The 16,986-nt window shown below is 39.4% G+C and overlaps 1 pseudogene; it reads left to right on the forward strand.

Moving 5' to 3' along the window:
• The first annotated feature begins 9,427 nt into the window (after positions 1-9,427).
• On the forward strand, positions 9,428-10,381 carry LOC100471464 (annotated as a pseudogene).
• The last annotated feature ends 6,605 nt before the right edge of the window (positions 10,382-16,986 follow it).

The raw sequence follows: 16,986 nt of genomic DNA on the forward strand, positions 1-16,986 counted from the left end.
ATAAAAAATATTTTTTTTTTAAATTTTTTTAAAGATTTTTTTTATTTATTCGACAGAGATAGAGACAGCCAGCGAGAGAGGGAACACAAGCAGGGGGAGTGGGAGAGGAAGAAGCAGGCTCATAGCAGAGGAGCCTGATGTGGGGCTCGATCCCGGAACACCGGGATCACGCCCTGAGCCGAAGGCAGACGCTTAACCGCTGTGCCACCCAGGCGCCCCTATAAAAAATATTTTTATAGCTTTCATACATATAGTTTCTTTTTCTCATGAGAATATCTCCATGCTGTTCATAATTCTACTTTCTTTTTCCTTCGTAAACATATCCATTCCATTCCGTCATTGTTCTCGCGCTTCCATCTTTGCCCACACAACAGGGTCACCCCCCGGGGGAGGATACCTGATGACCACTAAGGCTGTGGCTTTTTTGTCTCTTCCTCAGGCACACTGGAATCCAGGTTAACATCTCATGGTGTGTCTATGTTACTCCCTGCCCAGAATAGGGAGCTTCAGAGAAGACTAGGAGTAAAAACTGTGTCTGTCTTCCATAAAACTGTGTCCCTTCCATAATCTACCACCTTCCTGTATTGTCTTCCACCCTGAGGGTGTTCTGTTTAATGGCTCATAGCTCAAGGATAACTGTATGCCTCTTATTAGCCTCAAATATCCATTCATACACCTGTCTTGCAAAACATTCTTACTCCAATAAATTTACAGAGATCTCACCTGAGCCATTTGTATAGAGAGCACTCCAATTGGAAGGGAGCACTCCAAATCTACAGATTCTTCTGCCTGATGTACGCCATGGATCTCTTCACCTCACTTACACTGAACATGCCTTGTCTAAATTCACATTCATGATCCTGAATATTTTGCCACTCCCTGAGATCAACATATTTTCCCAGTCTATTTACTGTGCCAGATAACTTCTTCCTTAGCATACCAAGATCTGTACCAAATACATTTCTTCTGGGTGTTCTCTATGTACTCAGCCTGTTTGGGTTTAGTTATTCTATGGTGATTTCAGTGGATTAATTTTTGGCATTCCGTAACCCATTCTTGTGCTCAAACATCCGAACACTTCCCTGCATTATTGAATGGATATTGCCTTAGAGACTTGGGTGTTTGGTTCACATTCCTAGTTTTTTATGGAAGGTACCCACAGGTACTTCTCCACTGGCATTTGTCATCTGTTATTTGTTACCACCTCTATCCATAGGCTGGATTCATTGCTCATTGTGATCTGTACATGCTGATTTTTTGTAAGATTCTAGACATTGTTTCTGTGATAAAATGGCTGAAAGCCGTCATATCTGCGTGCCCTTATGCTTAATCATTTTCTTCCAGTTGTACCACTCTGGACAGCCTGCACAGTGTCTGTACTCCTATAGGCTGCTATTGTCAATGCCTTCTTCTCTCTCTTCTTCAATCCACCCCAAAACTTACAGCATTGATTCAAGAGAGATACAATAGCATTTTGCTTGTTCATGTGAAAAAAAAGTTAGGGCATATTAGACTAAAGACGACCTTTGAGTTGCAGAGCCTTGGATCATTCTGGTCTATAGTGATACCACTGTGGGGTATTCAGACTTAGGTATGGCTTTGTGTCACCATTACTGATTTATAAGCTATAGTGGATGGAGGAGGGGTAAGAGAAGAGCCCTCCTTCACGTGAAGAAATAAGGCCTTAAAGCAAAAGAAAAAGTGAAGTGGATAGAAACTTCAACTGAGGCTTTCCTGGGTGGAGAGAGCAGCAGTATCTTTAACATTAAACATCTCAGAAATAAATCAAGCCTCCCTGGAGAATGAATGGCATGGTCCCATGGAGTTTTATGGCATAGAATTGTTTAATGAGATTTCCTGGGTCAGTGTACGCACATAGCTAATATTCTGAGGCTAATCCCTTTTTCCTTTAAATGCCTTACCCCATCTCACAAATTAGGTGAATCCAAAATATGAATATAGACTAATGGCAAAAAAAAAAAAAAAAAAAAGATTTGGATAATTATTTTACTGCATCAAGCTTTATCTGGATTTTTTCCTAATCAAAGTGCTTTTTCTTATTATAATTCATCTACTGATTTAAATAAAGACAGGTCACTTCATGATTCTAATCTGAATGTGATTAATATAATATAATATAATATAATATAATATAATATAATAAATATAGTACTTTAAGCTTTCTATATTCCTGGAATGGCTTTAGACCCCTTACATATCTGTATTGAAACTTTATTTAAAAAAAAAATTATCACTCATCTTGGAAATTGAGGATTAGGGAAAATGAGTTTATAACTGTGAAAGAAGATTTTTTTATAATTAAATTTTTCTCTTCTTGGAAAGTAAAAGATAAACTGTCATACTAAATATATTTAGGGTATTAGAGGAAGAACATTTCATTTCTTGTAATGGTATGCAAAACAAAAGAAATACCTTCTAACATTGATCAAACTCATTATTAAAATTCATTCAAATTTAACCTTTAGAAAGAGCCTAGGATTTGCTTTTGTCTTTGAATCATGACTGGTTTCAGAAATGGTCATGGGTGAGGATGTGGAATTGAGCTCCTCTATTCATCATCCAAGAAGACAATGGGTGTAAATAACCATTGTATACCTGTTCTTTTTCTCACCCCAAGACATATATCTATAATACCACTCAGACTGAAAACCAGGGGCATTTACTTGGTACAAAGAGATAATTATCAGGATGCATTATATTATCTGTTTGCTAAGAATTGGGGGTGACTCCCCTTTAGACTATGCCTAATGTATAATTTAATTTTTTAATAAATGGAAATTTGTGTACACGAGGAGCCCTAGCAACATTTAAATGATTGTGTTTGTCCTGTTTCTTAATTCTCTGCTTAATTTCCTAGGAAACAAAGTTGTAAAATTGTCTTATTTCTAGCCCTCTACTTACAGAAGTTGTGTTTTACCCCAGGATGTACACGCAGACCTACACCCTTCACATTTTAGCAACTAACGCAGTTTGGCCCACATCTGAGCATCTCCTTTAAAAAAGATAGGAATGAGCTGTTCTAACCCTTTTTATAATTCTGCTGATCCGGAGATAATTGGCAGTGCTCCCATCTACGTGATAAGTGTATTATATTTTATTGACCTAGGTTGAAAAGGCAAGTTCCCTGCCTCCAAGAACAAATTTAAATTTGTGGGCATTTAAACATATTTTACATCCTAAGAAATACTCATGGAAAATGACTTGTCAAACTAAGTTTAAGGTGTTCTAAGAAAAGGAGGGAATTTATACTAGTCCAGAGTTCTGGTGTACAGTAAGACATGGTTAAGCTCTTCATCGCAGGAATAATCTACTAAACCTGAAATAAATATCACACAGCTAGAAATTAACACTGTGGGTTATTTTCGTTTGTTTTGGCTTTTGTTTTAGGTTGGTTTGTTTGTTCATTTGCTTTGATCTATCACACATCAAGCCCATGGCTCCAACCTCATCAGGGCCAAAAGACCTGATTTCCTTTTTTAAGACAACAGGTATCTCGCTGTTGTCCCATTGCTGGCATTTTCAATTTTTGTCAAAAAGAAATTACAGAATGCTTTCAAAAAACAAAAGCCAGGAAAATGAAAAGCATTTTCTCTAAAGAAGCTTGTATCTTAAAGATAGATAAACAGAAAGATAGATAAATATATAGATAATTTTGGCTAAAGTAGGAAAGAGAATACATGATTAAATTATCATCTTAAAAACGCACATAATTTATATAAGACTAAATTCTATACACACGGCACAAATGCATTTGTGCTAGAGTAAAATATGGGTGGTGTGTGTTTATATATGTGGAATATTAGCATTTCATTAGCTTCAATTTACTATGGAAAAACTTTATGTGAAATGTGGAGTTCCAAAAGTGTGCTATGTCTGATACCCCAATATTCTTAGCCTTATTTGAAATACAGATTATGTAATTCCTGGTTTTTTGGGGAGAGAATATAGCCTTCATTTTTAAAAACATAATCCCATCCCAATGCCTCATCTAAAATATATTCACCTCAGCAAGCGTTTTATGGAAAAATTACTGCAAAACTGGAAAAAAATTTATGGGCAAATATTTCTTGTGGAAACACGGCAAATATTGCTTATTCCGTTAGTTGCAATGATCTGAAATGTGTCTTTCTGAGAATGGTGTGGGGGTGTCCTTAGTACGACTTACTTGAGAAAAATAGTTAATAAATACAAAGTCTAATGTCCATATATTTGTCAAGCGAAAGAAGGGATCCTTAAAGATATAGTGAGTGTAAAAGGTGCTGAGTTTCTAAAGGAAAATTTGACCAGAGTTCTACAACCTAAACCCAGTTTATAATGGAAAATGGCAATCTCCTTTATACATATATTTTACTAAGTGTTTGAAACAGGCGCTGACACTTGGAGGAAAATATACCAATATCTCAAATTCAGCTCAGTGTCCACATGGGTCATCCATTCAGTGACATTCTATCCAGCTTCTCACCATCAGTGCCAAGGCGTTTAATTCAATTCTACTTTGTCTGCTCACACCATGGCATCTCCTGGATCTCCACTAGCTTATTTTCTGATCGCAGATATTTATCTCCCAAACTCCCTCATTTTCTTAGTCACACTAGATTTATTTGACTTTAGTGAGGCCATGTCTCACTCAGTCCCTGAATTTTCTCCAAGTCTGTCAGCTCGCTGCTGACTTCATACATATCTGGATCTAGTCTGTCCACGTATCTTTTCGCACGTTTGAACCAATCACACAAAACTCTCCTCTCTGGTTAAGCCAGCAGCACGAAAAGTATATTTTAAGAACAACTTTTAAAAGTCCTATAAAAATGGGTCATGGTGGATTTTCAAGCCAAGCCTTTTTTTTCTTTGACTTGTTGGTCAGAAAATTAGCCAAAGAGCCAGCCATCCACAAGTAATTGAAACTCATTGATCGGTTCAGCAATTTGAAATCCTCTTTCACTGGTCTGGAAGTGCTCTCTCTGCCAGTTCTCTCTAGTTGTCTTATGCTGGTGATCAATCTTTCTGATCAATCGCCCCCTCCCCTGCCCACAACCCAATCTGAAACCTTTCCTCACAAGAGCTTAACCCGTTGGATTTCATCATCTCCTTTTATTAAACAACCTTGATATTTTATGGATACCATCAACTCTGTGCCCTGTTCCTTACTTGTTATCTGCATGTTTGTAAGAGTGACAGCCGATGACTAGTAGATTAATATACTATTTCTTCAGGATACAACTGTCCTATAATTGTTATAATCATAGCGAATCCTTATAATGAACTTTTTATAAGCCTGACACTTTTGCACACTATTTACACATATAAATTATTTTATTCTTGTAGTAGATGTTTACTATTATTATGCTCATCTCAAATAGGTCCTGACTCTGCAATTGCTTATTTCCCTTAAGGGCCCCCGGGCATTGAGAAGGAGTGATGAAATTATCTGGGTACTTCTCCTCAGAGAACCAAGTCCCTCTCCATCAGGAAAGATCATTATTAATAGAAATTTGGGGATAATCTTAATCTGACTGATCCCTTCTGAGGATACCTGAGAAAGGAGACAGAAAGTGTGGGGATGCTGACAGTCACTGGTTGCTAAAGTTTCCCATTCAGAGCCACTCTGAGGTAGGTATCAACACCTCTATCTTTAAAATAAAGAAAGGAGCTTCATAAACTTTAAATAGGTAAAGTTGTCCTGCACACAGCGTTCACCTCCACCTCTGTCCACTTCCAGGAATGTAGATTTACTGCACCGTACTCTCCTCTCTCTGCTGACCTATTGTGTCCCACTGTGTACTACAGTGGGCTTTGGATTAAACAATCCCCATTTTCCTCCCCAAACCTGAAATATTCTTCTCATATGAATCTGAAACTGAGGGGAATTATTGCCTTTTAATATAATTTTAAAGGAGAATTTAAAGGCTCTTGAAGGAGCCTTGCTTAGCTGGCGAGACTTTGAAGGTCAAGGACAAAAAGGATGCAAAGAAGCAAAAAGGATAAAAACAGAGAGAGAGAGAGAGCACAAGGCGAACCAGAGAAGACTGCTGATAACAGGAGAGGAAAGACCCTAGTTGCCAGCGTCCCTCGAGGTTTGTTTCTTCCAATATCAGGTCATCAGAGTGGCATAAAATAGAAATAAGGAGCAGTGGGGTCAAGGGTGTGGTGAGGCCACACACAGGAGAAACAGCCGCTCCACCCAGAGACAGACCAACTTTGGTCCACTGACAAGGTTAAGAAAGACACGTTGGGCTTTGGGAGGAGAGGGAAGAAGATAAGCTCCCCATAGCTAGTGGGGAATGTTAGTGTCCTCTAAGTCCCTCAGCCGTGGGAAGTTCTGACATTTGTGACCATGTCTTGAGGTCAATACCTTGTCCCTAAATGTCCCAACCTGAAGTTTTAGCTCAGCTCGCTGCAGTTCCTCCTAACTCTTGCTGAGGCGACCTCATCAGGCCACGGTAGGTGCACAGGGATCCTGTACTCGGGCAGGCCAGGGGCTTGGATTTTGGCATGTTTTCCTCTCATATTTTCATGAGAGTAAAATTTATGAAAACAAACAATGACTTTAACATTCTTGCATGTCCATAGTTTCCTTCTCTCCATGTTTTCTCTCAGCCCTGGTCAGAGTGCAGTCCCAGGCACCCACAGCCATGGTCACTGGTGCCTGCATCACATCCCCCGACCTCTCCATTTAGCTCAGGAAAATTCGAATTCCTAAGGCCTCAGCTGAAACCTCACTTCTCAAGGAAAGCGTTCCCTGATTTTTCTTCTTTTTTTTTTTTCTCCCAGAAAAAGTTTTATTGGAGCTGTTACAGAGTTTAGATGGATGGATACAAATAACACCAACAACTTAACTGCAGATATTTGAAAATATGTCTTCAAATACAGATCAAATTCTGCCATTTATGTTCTAAATTTAATTTCCCAAGGGAAACAGTATAGTGAAGTTTCCTGTTACAGAAACTGAAATAATAAAAAGTGGCTAATTTTATTGGAGGATTATATGTACAGCACTTTCATTTATATATATATATATATATTTTTTTTTTAATAATAATAATATCCCTGATTTTTCAGAACAAATTAGGTTTTTCCTTCTAGGTCCCTCCCATATCCTGAACTTTTTTTTCTTTCCTTCTTTCCACACTTCCTTTCTCCCTCCCTCCCTCTCTCCTCCTTCCTATCCTCCTTCCTCCCTCCTTTCCTTCTCTCCTTCCTTCCTTTCCTTCCTTCCTTCCTTCTTTTTTTTTTTTTTTTTGTAGCACTTAACATAATTGTAACTAGATTAGAGAGAGGGCTTCGCGTGTGTAATCCTTGTGCCTGCATGTACGTGAGAGAGGGTGTGTTCTTTGACACGTGGTTGAAAGTTGCAGAGATTTTCTGAGTAGGGCCAGGACTGTGTCTCCAGGGTCCCGCAAGGTGCACGGCACGACGGAGTGCTGGTTGCTTATGGGTGTGCATTTTCTCTGCGGTTTGCTGACGAGTGGAGGGGGTAAGCTTAATGGTAGTTTCTGACAATAACCAGGAAGGCTTTTTCTTTGTAAATAGCAAGGGAACTGGCATAACTGGGAATGAAGATAAAACTTGGAACCAAGACAGAGAAGATCAAGTGCATGTAGAAAGGGCTGTTACAAATGTAAGACGTGGTTGCATTCTGTGTGGAGACTCAAGCGTGTGAAGGTGGAACACGGTAATTCTTCCATTTGTTTCTGAAAAGAAAGCTGCTTTGCCATTCTTATTTTTAAAAATTGCTGTAAATCTTGGGGCGCCTGGGTAGCGCAGTCGTTGGGCGTCTGCTTTCGGCTCAGGGCGTGATCCCGGCGTTCCGGGATCAAGCCCCACATCAGGCTCCTCGGCTGGGAGACTGTTTCTTCCTCTCCCTCTCCCCTGCCGTGTTCCCTCTCTCGCTGGCTGTCTCTCTGTCACATAAATTTAAAAAAATAAATAAATAAAATAAAAATAAAAAAAATAAAAAAAAATAAAAATTGCTGTAAATCCAGTTGTCTAATGGGATCTGTATGAAGTTGGCTATGTCCGTGTGCCCTTGTCCCACAAAATACTGTATAACTAGTGTGCTTGTAGTAGTTAACTCCACCACCTTTGTAAGCAAATGAAATTAGTTTAATAAAATAAGCCACCCATGTATATATTAATTTTTACTCATGTCAGTTCTTGGCTTGACTGGGTATCCCCTTAGCCTGCAGAGAAGAACTAAATAACAACCAGTATGTAATAGTGGGGTCCCTGCACGTTCAGCAGTGGCCAAGTGAGGAATCCTCATCAGGAAAGATGAAGACAAGATTTCACCAAGTGTGGAAATGTATGCACATGCAAGTATGTCAGCAGGTTTGTGTGTGTGTGTGTGTGTGTGTGTGCGCGCACGCGTGCACATGTGTGTTTGGATGAATTAATCGAAAATACCTCCAGAGGTTCTTCCTGCCCTGTTAGGCCAGGATCCTACTATGATTTCTGCACCATCCCAGACAGACCTGAGCCTAACGTATAGGTGGTTTTGAAGTGGTGTTCTCCTCCTCTCTGTTGCCTTCCTCCCCTGCCCAGGAGACTCTTCCTTGAAAGTCTGTTTAGGTTCCCAAAGTTGTTGCAGTGTATCACAGGTGTGTCTGAGTCAGAAAGAAGGCCCAATGGATCAGCTAGATTGTCTTGGAGAACTGTGAGTTGAGAGATTATGTGTATCATCAGGACAGAATATTTTCATGAGCTTTAAAGTCTGCATGCAAATCCAACAGCCCTGGTTCTTGCCTCATTCTGTCCCTTCCACATACTCTTTTCAGTTGCTTCCCAATCTTTTCAAAGCACAGAACAGCTAAACCGAGTGTGGATTCAAGCTCCATTCTTTTCTAGTTAATTTTCCAATCATTTGCTCCCAGCTCTGGTCACTGCCACTTCTTAGCCTTGCTTTGGACCTCAATTACTCCGTATGTCCACATTCACTCAACAGGTATTTTTAGCTGTTTTCATGTACTGTGCTGCTTGCCTTATATCCATATTTACCAATAATATCTTTGTCCACCAATTCCTGACAATAGTCCACACCTTAAAATTGAAATTGCTTACACATGCCTGTCTCCCCAGCAGCTTTCTGAGACCAAGGCATCTGCACACCAAGACAAGACAGCCATTTTTCCATTGGCAGATCCAAAGTGAAGTACGATTTAGAGGGATATTTTTCTATCAGCTTTGAACTTTACTCTGACGGAGACTGTAACCCCCTTAAGACCGGGAATTTCCTGTTGGTGGCCATCTTGTCAATTTTCAGACCAGAGACCTATGGCCACCTCAATCAGTAAGCTTTGTTTTCTTTTTCCCTTCCCTCAGTGTCCAGAAGTCTTTCTCCATTATAATGTGATCTCACTAGCTTATTTCTAATTTTTAAGGTAGGGCTGATCCCATGGGATGAGATTTCAACATGAAGAACTCCAATGGCTCTTTGGAGTTCTTGCCTACAGCGTTCATTCTGGTTGGCATCCCAGGGCTGGAGGCAGAGCACATCTGGATATCCATCCCCTTCTGCCTGACGTACAGCATCATCTTCCTTGGGAATGGCACCATTCTTCACGTCATCAAAACAGACCCTGCCCTGCACCAGCCCATGCACCTCTTTCTTGCCATGTTGGCACTGGCTGAGGTTGGTGTCTCTGCTTCTACTCTCCCTACGGTGCTAGGCATCTTTCTTTTTGGCATCACTGAGATTAGTTTTGATGCCTGCCTTTTTCAGATGTTCTTCATTCATTCTTTCTCCATTTTGGAGTCAGCCGTGTTGCTGGCCATGTCTGTGGACCGATTTGTGGCCATCTACAATCCACTGCGCTATACAGCCATCCTCACCCTGCCCCGTATCTTTAGCACAGGAACTATCATGGGGCTGAAAAGCATTATTCTCATGGCCCCGTTGCCCATGCTGTTAAGGCAGCTGCCCTTCTGTGGTCATAATGTCCTCTCTCATTCCTATTGCCTCCACCCCAACCTTATCCATTTACCTTGTGGGGACATTTCTGTCAACAACATCTATGGGCTTTTCATTGTTACCTCCACTTTTGGGCTGGATTCACTGCTTATTGTGGTTTCCTATGGGCTCATACTCCACACTGTACTGAGTATCACCACTGGGGAGGGACGGAGGAAGGCACTCAACACATGCGGATCCCATATCTGTGCTGTGCTTGCTTACTACGTGCCTATGATTGGTTTATCTATGGTACATCGCTTTGGACTCCACATGTCCCCTTTGGTGCATGCTATGATGGCCAATGCTTATCTCTTTTTCCCACCTGTTATCAACCCCATTGTCTACAGCATTAAGACCAAAGAGATCCATCATGGCATTGTCCGAATGCTCTCCCAGAAAAGAGCCAGACTTTAGACAAAGGATAAAGTTGGAGTGGACTTCTCTCTAAAATCACAGGTGGTCCTATCTTGCATGTTATGCAAACGGTGTTACTTTAAAATATGTTATCTGATGGAGGGTCTGCATAATCTAGCAATAAACTGGAGTGGGGTACCAGTGGGGGTAGACTGTCTGTGACACAACAGTATAAAGAATTGATGTTATTTTTTAAATGCTGTGTTACATGAGGCTTTCCATTACCTCGACCTAGCTGGAGCAGGAATGCTGGAAGGATTGCTTATGAAAACATAACTCTCCCCATAAGTGAAAGGTAATCACGAGTCGGAAGGTGTCCTGGAAAATCTATTGAGCCCTCTGTTCTAGGGAACAGGGATGTGAAATGGATTACATTCTCTTGAGTTGTTGGTACCTGATCTCAATAGCCGGAGGATACACTAACCAGTTTAAAGGAGGTTTGCAGTACTGACTCTGGCTGGTATTTGCTCAACCTCACCAGGGCTCCCAGTTGAGAGTGACAAAGATTACAAATATTGTTTGTTATGTAAAATTCTGAAGTCTCCCACCCAGGATACAGAATCTTTTAAAAACCCAAGCATGACCCTTAAGTACATTAATTAATTTAATTAATTAATTTATTTATTTATTTTGATCTGGTTGGTTATTTCTTTGCGGACATTTGAAATAACGTAGAAATTTCACATTTATATTTTCAGGGAAAAGAACTAAGACTTTTGAGATGCAAATGTATACTAAGCACTCTATATTTGTTGTTTCAATCACTTTCCACAACCCCCACTTCCCACCTTGTATTAAAGTGATTTTTTTTAGATGAAAAACTGGTGCTTAGATAAGTATGCATTTTGCTCAAACCTATCCATCCAAGAGCAAATAGCACTAACTGAGCACATGCATGGATCAAACACAAATCTAAGCCCCAAAGGTTAAGTAGTGACAAAAGAGACATGTCCCTTCCCGCATGGAGCTTAGAAATAATTTTTTTTCTGCCTCTGTCTCTGCTCTACTTTGTACTTTCGAGAACTATGTTTAAAACCAATTTAAAATAGACCTTATAATACTCCCACACACAAATAAAGCTTTCTAATATGGATTTTTAAAATGGTATGCCAGTACCATACTGTTTAGATTACTATGGCTTTGTAATACAACTTGAAGTCTGAAATTGTGATGCCTCTAGTTTTATTTTTCTCTTTCAAGACTGCTTAGGCTATTCGAAGTCTTTTGTGATTCCCTACACATTTTAGGATCCTTTGTTCTAGTTCTGTGAAAAATGCTGTTGGCATTTCAATTGGGATTACATCAAATGTAAGCTATACAATTAAAAGTGGGTACTTTTATCTATGAATATTACATCCTAATAAAAATGTGTATAAAGGGGCTCCCGGGTGACTCAGTTGATTAAGCATCTGCCTTCCATTCAGGTCATGATCCCGCAGTCCCAGGATTGAGCCCCACATTGGGCTCCCTGCTCAGTGGGGAGCCTGCTTCTCCTTCTGCCATTCCCCCTCCTCATGCTCTCTCTCTCTCTTTCTCTCACTCTCTCTCTCTCAAATAAACAAAATATTTTTTAAAAATGTGTATAAAAATGCAATCTGACATCCTGAGAGTGTCCTAATCATGGGCTTGTGTGGTGAGAAGGAGTGAATTTTGGCATCTAATTTATCCTCACACTGATTTTCACAAAATCTCTGGTTTGGAGTCCTATACACTTGCCTTCCTGAGTTCCAAATGCCTCCAGTTCAGGAAATTTTTGGAGTTATTAGATTTGCTTAGCTTCTTGTTCACTTGTTCCTCTGTAGTCAATTAAGTAGGTTCCTCTTTAGTAAATCAAGTCAATTTCCGTGTTCTATAAAGTCAGTTACCAGTCATCTATATGCTTTCTAGATTTCATTTTTGAAAACCTTCTCACCTGTTACTATCTTCCACTCATTTATCTGTCATTGTGAGTCTATACTTGCATTATTATTAATACTTGAAACAAATATATTTGTTAGACCTATCTGGTTCCTATATTTTGATTTACATATTTTTTCCTTTTCTGTCTTCTCTCAGATATAAAATATTTTTAAAGTATTTTCCCTATTTGTTTTGGAGTTACAAATTGTACTTTTATTCTACAAATAAAATGTAAATATATATAGTTTACAAAGTCAAAAGTTATTCAAGGGGTGCCTGGGTGGCTCAGTCCTTAAGCATCTGCCTTCAGCTCAGGGCGTGATCCCAGGGTCCTGGGGTCGAGCCCCACATCGGGCTCCTCTGCTGGGAGCCTGCTTCTTCCTCTCCCACTCCCCTGCTATGTTCCCTCTCTCGCTGGCTCTCTCTCTCTCTCTGTCAAATAAATAAATAAAATCTTAAAAAAAAAAAGTTATTCAAAATGTCTTCATCTTCAAATAAAGAATTTAGCATGCTTTATTAATCATTCAATCCCTTCTGTTGTCATTTGTTATATTAATAATATTTAATTGTATCTACATTTTAATGTAGATATTATTGACAATGTTAGACATTAACACAGTTGAAATATTATTGGCAATGTTAGAGATTCACAAAGCTGAATTTTCCTATTGAATACATGTATATCTATTCACTACAAGTCTCTATTTCAATGATTCTGGTTTCCCTTACCAGAGTCACCAAATATTTTCAGTGTATTACATTTCTCTTTAGAAAAGCATGTATATATGTTGGCTAAATGAACATAAAGAAAAAGTAAAAGGAGACACACACATACAAGCATTTATAGGTAAACAAGAAATTATGTGTGTTTATACTTTTCCCCACTATCCTCTAGTTGATGTTTCGTATGAGCGTGTACCTTTGAGACCATTCATAACCAGTACGTGAAGAGCACAACCATTTGTTTTCATCTACATAACACTCCATTGTGTTGACTCTGGTGCATTGCACATTCCAGGAATTTATTTACCAGTTCTCAGTTCATGAATATCTAGCTTGCCTCCATTTGTTTTTTTCTTGTTAATATTGCCGTGAATAATCTTGTATCTATGTCCATTTACATACATGTAAATATGTACGTTAAATTTTTTAAAGTTTTTATTTAAATTCCAGGTAGTTAACATGCAGTGTAATATCAGTTTCAAGTGCACACTGCGGTGATTCGGCACTTCCACACATCAGCCGGTGCTCATCACAAGTGCTGTCCTTAATCCCCATCACTTATTTCACCCATTTCCTCACCCACTTCCCATCCCCCATTTCCCCCCATAACCATCAGTTTGTTCTCTGTAGTGAAAAGTCTGTTCCTCGGTTTGTCTCTTTGTTCCCCTATGATCGTTTGTTTCTTTAATTCCACATATGGGAAATTCATGGTGAACTCATATGGTATTTGTCTTTCTCTGACTGACCTATTTTTAGAAGTGGAATTAAACTGGGGCACCTGGGTGGCTCAGTCGGTTAAGCATCCAACTCTTGGTTTTGGCTCAGATCATGATCTCAGGGTCCTGGGATGAGCCCTGTGTCCTTGGGCTCCCCACTCAGCAGGGAGTCTGCTTGTCTCCCTCTCTCTCTGCCCCTCCCCCTGTTTGTGCTCTCTCTCTCTCTAAAATAAATAAATAAATCTTTTTAAAAAAAGAATAGAAGCAGAATTAAAGTGTTGAGTAAAGGATTTTGTGCATTTATAATTTTGACAGATACAGACTTGTCATTTACCTCCATATAAGTCATACCTATTAACAGTCCTGTCAGCAACTGTGCAAGTGCTTTTTTCATTCAGACCTTTGCCAATCACTGTTTTAACATTTTTGGATTTTTGTTAATAAGATGCACTTAAAAAACTATCTCAATTTGATTTCAATTATTTTCTTTTATAAGTGAGAGTGAGAACCTTTTCACATGACCAAGAAATTTTATATCTCCATTCCTTTGAAATTTATTTATCTCCCTTGTCCATTTCCTATTAGGTCAGAGGTTGGCAATTTTTTTTCTACAAAAGTGCAGAGAGTAAATATTTTAGGTTTTTGTGGGCCATACAGCTTCTTCCAAAACTACTTGACTCTGCCACCATAGTATGAAAACAGCCATAGACAATACATAAATAAATGAGTATGAGTGTATTCCAATAAAACTTTATATATGGATGTTGAATTTTGAATTTAATGTAATTTTCATATGCCACAAAATGTCATTGTCTTTTGTTTTTTAGTCATTTAAAAGTGTAAAAACAATCCTTATCTTGTGAGCCATACAAAAACATACACATTTAATATTCTATTTTTAGACAATATCTACTAATCTCTTACGATCAACAATAATGAAATTAATGAACTTCCCGGTCCACCACCATCTTCTACCGACTACCTTATTTTAAAGCATCATATTAGGGAAACGTTCAAATAGAGTACATTGAAAAAGAGAGCATTATAAAGAATTCCTATGTACTCTTCATTCAATCTCAACTTGAAGAATTAACAGTATGGCCAATATTTTATCGATTTTGGCATTTTATTTTTCTACTGATTAGTGTCTAGTTTAAAACTTGAGTTTTCAATCTTAAATTATGTCTTTTAAGCCTTAGCTACTAAAGATGGAGTAATCATACCGAATACTGCATCCCAAATGTAATACTCCCATCCCAACTGATGAGGGAACAGAAGGCAAGCTGAGGACAAAGCAGAAACTGACACCCCGCAACCCCTCCTGCACCATGGGATATACGTGACATTCCTCGGGGCACTCCTGGCTGCCCTAATGCTAAGGAAAGGAAAACAAATAGTTAACTAACAGAGATCACAATCCTGCAAGGCCTGAGTCTCCCTCAGTTTACACATGTCCTAGCGATTTACAAGGAAGAAGCTTTCTTATCACTAGCCTAACTTCCAGAGACCCATAAGTCAGTTTCCTGAAGCCCTAACATGACCATCCCCTCCATAAAATTGAGGGGGACTGAGGCAGAAAGAAATGTAAATAAAATAGAATATCTTTAAACCCGAAGCCCATTGACAAGGACTTGTGATAGGAGGAATGTAACATTCCTCCCGGAGACTCCCAGCTGTCTTCATGTTAGTGCCTCATTACAGGGAGGGACAGCCTTGGCTTGACAATAACCAGATATCCAGTATCCTGTGAGTCTTCTTTAACATATGAAAGTATTTTCTCAACCTCCCTTTTTCCTTACCTCCCCCAACCCCATGGTATATAACAGCCACCTCTCACAACCCCTGGGCAGCAGCTCTTTCTGCCCACGGGTCCTGTCCCCGTGCTTTAATAAACCACCAATTTTGCACAAAAGACACCTCAAGAATTCTTTCTTGGTCTTCGGCTCTGGACTCCACCCCATTGAACCTCACCTATATTCCACAACCTCACCACCAACTAAATTGTGTTATTTAATTTCTACATTCTCAGCGTTTATAACTTTATGTTCTGCTCTATAGTCATAATCTCCTTTTGAAACCATGGAAATGGTGTAGACGTGGGTATTCCTCGGAACCAGAATAGATTCTGAAATTCAAGTAGGCCAGATACAGGAGGAATCACAAAACCAAGGCACATTTGCAGAAACACTGTGGCTTCAGTGGTAGAAAACCAAGGAGCCTTCCACAGTGAACATGTGAAGAGCTGCCGATTTTCACTGTCCAGAGAGAAGTATAAGCTAAATAAAGTCACGTATTAAACCTTAGGTCAATCATCTCTAGATGACACTCATCACAGCCCTTCTTGCCTGAAGGAAAGTACGATGTCGAGGCTAACATCTGTTAAGACACTGGAAAAAGAAATCCATTTTGCCTCTCTGACTTTTGAATCTATCAAGAGATCTGGGATATCTTCCCCCAAATCTTCAAGCTGTATCAACTCTGAGTTTGGTTGTATTCAAGGTACAACATCAAATGGTAATCCAGCCAACAAGCGGTCCCTCTCAAAACCACAGAGCCTATGGCAGTAAGCAGAAGGGAACTAATAATCACTGAGAAAAAAATCTGCCAGGGTATGCAGTGTGTCTTTCCCTTGTCACCTAACAACTTCACCTTTCCGTGAGTCAGCTAGCTCAATTGTTGTTTCATGCTGAGCACTCAGTAAATGTTAGGAGCTCTTATATTCATTATTATTGTTATTTTTCCTGGTTCTATCCCTTAGGACCTCAGGTCTCAGGGCACAATATTCATATTCCTGTAAGATCCCTCCAGAGGTTTCCCCACCCACCTCCTGCCTTTCAGCCCGGATCTTCAGGAGCATAAAACCACACTGAGCCACAGGGCAGAGAACAGACGCCCCAGGAAGCCCTGAAGGAACAAGAAAGCACAAAGCACAAAGGTGAGGCTAGACTGCTCTATGGATGGTCGGTGGTAAGATGACCCCTCATTGGCCCCTGCAATTTCCTTACAGTTTAGCTCTCTCCTTACATTTCATTTCTAAATATTTGTCTATATTTCTTTTTCTCAGTCAGACTTGCCAAAGGGTTTCAAATTACATCAATCCTTTCAAAAAATAATTTTTGAATGTTTTTTATCCTTTTTTAATTTTCCTGATTCAAAAAATTCCATTTCTATATTCATTTTCTTTTTTTCCCATTTCCCCTAATTTTATTTTCTGAAGTCGTGGGTTTCATGATTTTCCGGGGATTCTTAGTTTGGCCTGTATAGACA

The sequence above is a fragment of the Ailuropoda melanoleuca genome, chromosome 8 (genome assembly GCF_002007445.2).
Source record: "Ailuropoda melanoleuca isolate Jingjing chromosome 8, ASM200744v2, whole genome shotgun sequence".
Taxonomy (NCBI): domain Eukaryota; kingdom Metazoa; phylum Chordata; class Mammalia; order Carnivora; family Ursidae; genus Ailuropoda; species Ailuropoda melanoleuca.